At 38.8% G+C, this 6000-nt stretch overlaps 1 protein-coding gene across 1 annotated transcript in view; it reads right to left on the reverse strand.

Moving 5' to 3' along the window:
• LOC124291964 (centrosomal protein of 192 kDa-like) overlaps positions 1 to 2096 on the reverse strand; it is a 59562-nt gene extending 57466 nt beyond the window's left edge. The window contains 1 exon segment of the mRNA XM_046729048.1: positions 2017 to 2096. The gene's annotated coding sequence lies outside the window, so the exon portion shown is untranslated.
• Between the last annotated feature and the right edge of the window lie 3904 nt (positions 2097 to 6000).

Raw genomic sequence — 6000 nt, forward strand, 5'->3', positions numbered from 1 at the left:
CCGCGCTTTTATATAAATCTGTGATTTTGTGACAGAAAAGTGATGTAGGGAACACTGTAAGGATAATGTGGATCGCACTAAGGACCGAGGGAGACATGAGCATGTGTAGTGAGGGCATGAGGGTGAGTTAGCCTTCGAATCATTACTGAACAAAATTTATGTTGCGTGTGAAAGAGGCTTGAGTGCAAATTCCAGGCCAATTTCCATTAGCCCAAAATTTCTACATTAAACCATTTCATAATGTATTTTCAACGTTTTTGGTTTCCCGTTTTTGTGTGAAAAAAGTATTAAATGCAAAAAGGAAAAACAACAAATGGTATTCACGTATTACACCGGACATGTAACTACTATATTGGATTAGGTCCCTAACTCTAACCCCTCAGCCCTAACCCCTTGAAATAATCCTAATAAATAGAATGCATCGACCGAACCGGCACAAACATGACTGACGTGTCCAGTAATATGTATTTTTACCACTTCGAAAAATAAAAATACTAATAATAAACGTTTTTATGTAATGGTGCAAATTACTGAATGAAAAAATATATATATGTATGTCAGTTCACATTGGTAAATCATTTAGACTTATAGTTACTTAGAAACCGAAATATAAAATATATTTACATAATTTAAATAATAACATTGACCAAAATTGCGAATAATCGAATATATATAATATAGACTGGTGTAACGCATTCTCGCTAAATTTAAAAAATACAAAATACAATAATACACAAAACATAACACCTCAGCACCCGTAATACAAATAAATATGAGTGTATTAGTGAAAAAGAAAAATATTTCAAACTGGTGCTTGCAAAAAATTGCGCATCCGCCAGTATACAACTACTGGAAACTCTCAACATTGTTGGGCTTATGCAATGACATAGCTTGTAGAGATGAAACACCAGTGAGCAGAGCTTATACGCACTCGCAGAGCTAGACTACCGTGTTGCCATGCAGGCGTCATAGGGCATTGTTTCAAGAATGTGCTTTCGAACAAAATCACATTACATTACGTAAAAGGGTATTATGACGTATTTTTAAAGTTTGTGGTGCTGTATTTTAAAGGTTTTTATTGTTTTTTGTTTAAAGCAACCAAGCTCTACCAGTACACATAAGACTGTTTGATAATTACAGCTAGGGTTTACAACTTTATCGCTGTAGTTATGGGGTAGTGGGCAACAGCTTGACCCTAAGGGAGGTCAAAGGTGAAACAATCTGTTAGCCAGTGCAGTGTTCACGAATCAAAGTCACAGGACATTGGGTCCTGTAATTTCAAAACGTTTGAAAATGCTCAGGACCCACTGGAATAAAATTGAATACACATTTCTGATTTAATATCTTATAATTGACATTGAAATTATTAACAAACATAAGATTTATAAACAGCAAACAAGTGTCAAAGTCACATAAAACAACTTCAGTCACCATACACTGGGGCGGCGGGTTGTAAACTTCTGTCTGACCAAAATGTCTATTCGTGAACACTGCAGTGATTTATAATCAAAACGTTTCTAACATCAAAACGCTTTTTACATAAATAAAACAAAAGTAATGTCACCATACATGTGGACCCTATCAAGATGTCTATTTGCATTTCAATGTGGAGGCATTTCAGCTGAGGCTCGCTGGCACTGACAAATGTAACCTAACGATTGATTGAAAGTACCAAAGTGAAGAAACTGAAGTTACAACATTCGGCCCAAACATTAAATTTAAAGCCAAAACTAATCCCTTGAGCATACTGGGTTATGATGGCGAAATCACGGGATATCAGTGTAGATGAGTCAACACATCCGCCCTCGGTTAGCAGCATTCTTGTTAACATCACTCGAGTGAACAATTCCCTACAATACATGTTTTGATAAATTCTCGAATTTCGCGGTACGTGATCGCTGGTGACTCACGATGTTTTGTTTTTGTCACTCACGGGCAGAGCAAAATGTTCACTTTCACTTCGACGAAAGAGGTTACTTGAATCTGCATGCAATAGCATTTCTAACGCATACTGACCATCAAGCGTAATTCATTGACACGATGAAGTTGGCAAATATCAACTATTTTGAAAATCCGCCATTTTGCAGCAAAATGACACTACGTCAGGGCACGCAGAATTCTTCTAACGTGATTGGCTGAATTTCTCAAAGCTCCTCGCAACATTCCTTATAGTGGTGGCAATGTAGAGAGTCTGCCTGCGCTGCACCACCAATACAAATAAAAGTTCAACAGCGCACTCCTGAAGGGACATTTTCGTAATCAAAAGTAAAAATAGAAATCTCGTAATAACGACTTATAATCTCGTAAAAACGCCTTCAAATCTCGTTATAACGACTAATAAACTCGTAATAACGACTTATAATCACGTAATAACGATGTTTAGATCTCGTTATTAACGACTTTAAATCTCGTTATAACGAATTTAATTTTTTTGTTAAAACGACTTTTGGTGGCCTTCACCTACTTCTGAATTGTGTCTACTGCATGGACTGCTTGAACATAGAGCTCATGGTTTGGAACGACTTGATGAGCATCTGGTCTTATCCTGCGTAGCATCCCTACTTCCCTTCCCGATACCTCTATCTGATGAAGGAAGGAATCAGATAAGAATGCTTGGGGAAGTGCCGTTCTACCGGATAATGTCGACAGCTGACCTTGTTTGTGAACATATCATCAAGCCAAGTCTGACAAGAATACTGACTTCTTGTCGGGAAACAAGAGTCTTAAAACAAGTGTAGTGTATATATGCGGTGATGTGGATTATTAATATCACCACCAGCAGTAACTTGTAGATCTGATCCAGTTCTAATACATCACTAGGACAAGGAAATGTTCCTGTTATGTGGATGGATGTGAATGAGCTGAGTGAGTGAGTGAGTGAGTGACTGAGCAGGGTAGAGCGGAGCCGTGTGAGTATACGATAATGAATGAGTGAGCGTACGATAGTGAATGAGTGGCTGAGCCGAGTGGAACAGATTGAGTGTGTGAGTGAGTGAGAGCTAGATAGTGAGTGAGTGATAGTGAATGAGTGAGTGAGTATGTTTTTACGCTGCTTTTAGCAATATCCCAGCAATATTACGCGGGAGACACCAGAAATGGGCTTCACATATAGTCCCCATTTGGGTAATCGAACGCGTGTCTTCAGCGAGATGAGAGGATGCTTTAACCATTAGGCTACCCGGGGTCTTCCCACTTGTCCGGCACATTGTTTAAAGGTTCTAGATCAGTGGAGCGCGATAATCCCTGAGAACAAAAGGTGAACTTCTTATTTTGCTCCCCTGTCGGTCTGTGATATTTGGTCACCCAATATTTAATGATGACTTTAAGTACAAAAAGGAAAATAATCTCACACAGTTACACAATTATTTTACACATTTCATGATCAACAAACTTTGCACAACCATTCACCCATAACTCTTAATCCCCTCAGCCTGCCGGACAAGCGGGAATAACCCGGCTACCCCACTGCCCATGAGTGAGTGAGTGGATGACAGCGAGTGTGTGAAAGTGTGGGTGAGCGAGTGAGTGAGTGACCCTAGTTGCCATAGCAGCCATATGACTTCTTGAACAAGCGGACAAAATTTAAGCTGAAGTACCAGGTAAAACATGCACAGTGACTGCTTGCTATAACTTGGCCATTGTGATAATGAAATAATATGGCCTCTTATACAGAGCACTAACCTTCACACATAAATATACTCAGGATTTGCTAAAGTCAGTACACATAACTATACCGGTCTTTTATTAATCATGATGAGATACACAGAGATAAAAAGCAAATACATAAAACGGAAATTAGTTCAGAAAGGGAAGAAAGGTGGCATTTGTGTTTAGTTTCAAAATATGTACTATGTTCACATTATGTCAGGGAAGCACATTTCAGCCAGGCTACAGATCAAACAAGGGAAGCAAGGATGTTACGCAGGACTCTAAAGAACAGATGCTCATCACGTCGTTCCCAACCATGAACTCTATGTTCAAGCAGTCCATGCAGAAGACCCAATTCAGAAGTAGATGAAGGCCACCAAAAGTCGTTATAACGAGATTTAAAAGTCGTTATTACGAGTGTTTGAAAAGTTGTTATAACGAGATCTAAAAGTCGTTATAACGAGTTTTAAAGTCGTTATTACGAGATTATTTTACTATTTTTGGTTACGCAAATGTCCCTTCAGGAGCTTCGTATTAGTTTGACATATAGGAAAGAAATAATAATCTGATGGCGAAGTTTAACCAATCTCAGTACTATTATACAACTTATTCATGTATTGCCTCACCAATAACCATTTCACCCAATAACATAAATAGACATTCCTTATGATTGTGAAAAGGGAAAGATTTCCGCCCGTAACCCTTGTTTTTATCGTTCTGTGCCTAAGATTAGATGTTTTTTTATGAAATACCTTAGCCCTAGCCCTAACCCTAAACCCTGAAACCCCAAACCTTAAACCATAAACCCTCGAAATAATCATAATATAAGTACATTTCAAGCGTGGGTTACGGGCGGTACACTTACCGTGAGAAGATTTTTTTCGCTTAGATTTCTGTTCTGTTTTGATTAGTTATTCATTTTTCATCAAGTTATTAATACTACAAAATCTTCTCACGGGGACTCAATAATGAAAACAGTTTAATAGTCAGTGTTAGTTAGAGCCTAGATACACCGTGTACTTTGAAATATTACATAAGGAGCGAATACTGGTGATTGGTATTTCCTGCTCTATAACCACATTGAACTGCGCGTGACTTGGGTTTTTCACCATTCCAGTAATATCACGACGTTGGACACAGGAAAAGAACTTCACGTGTTATACCTATGTGCGTAATCGAACCCGGGTCTTCGGCATGACGAGAGAACGCTTTAACCTCCTGGCTATGCCTTTGTATGTCTGCCTGCATGCATGCATAGTTTTCTTGTAACCAAAGATCGAATGTCTTTATTACATTAATAATTACACTACTCGAATTTTGTTTCTTTAAATGACGTCACCCAATCCCCAATAAGAGATATATTGTATAGTTTAACCCACTCACCCTTCTTAAAATCACGCACCTGCTTCCCAAAACCTGCTGTTCAATTTAAGTTGGAAGCGCTTGTAAAATACCTAACAATATCCCACCTCAAATACATCAGATGAAATGATACCGTTCAATCATACCGGACCCCCCGTTAACTGACTCTGAGACACTGGTAGTCTTGATATTCTATAAGCAATCAAAGTCAAACCTACACTCTAAATCTAAATGTTCTAGTTCTGAACACTATGAGAACACCCTTCCTATAACAGATTTAGAACGCAGTCAGAGTGTTCTGATTTAGACACTATGTGTTCTGATTTCAGAACACTAGTGTTCCACTTACAGAACGCTCGTGTTCTAGATTTCAGAACACTCTTTGTGTGTTCTGTATGTGTTCAATTCAGAACACCCTCGGACGCCTCGGACGCTGTAACAGATTTAGAACGCCCTTTGAGTGTTCTGAGCTTTATTTCAGAACACTAGTGTTTTCACACTTCCATCAGCCTAACATGAACGAATAAAAACCACAACAATATGAAATGATTCAAAACTTTATTAACACCAATACTGAATACGAAAATGTGTTATTATCCTTTTGTTAGACTAAATGGAGTGTAGGAGAAGAAGCTAACTTGAACTGCAACAACTCATTCGTGCACATCTTATAACATATGCAGTTAAAGTTTCACATCGTTGAAGAAAACACTGAAAAAGAGCTCCTATATCTCAGGGTCGGGCAAGGATGAGATAACTTCCCCAGTTCTCTGAACCTACAAAAACATCGTGTATGCTCTGGGATAGCTTAAATTGAAAATGTAGTACATCGCCATCAGTTTCAATACCATGGCCATGATGCGACATTCACCTCGCATGACACGGTGTCGGCAGCGATGTGGAGGCCGACCAGAACATCACCTCTGACGAAAGCGACGATTTTTGGACCCTCTGAGGCTTGTCTTCAGAGCCCCGTCAATCTCATCAACG

This window comes from Haliotis rubra, unplaced genomic scaffold (genome assembly GCF_003918875.1).
Source record: "Haliotis rubra isolate DU_JTF1 unplaced genomic scaffold, ASM391887v1 Scf503, whole genome shotgun sequence".
NCBI lineage: Eukaryota > Metazoa > Mollusca > Gastropoda > Lepetellida > Haliotidae > Haliotis > Haliotis rubra.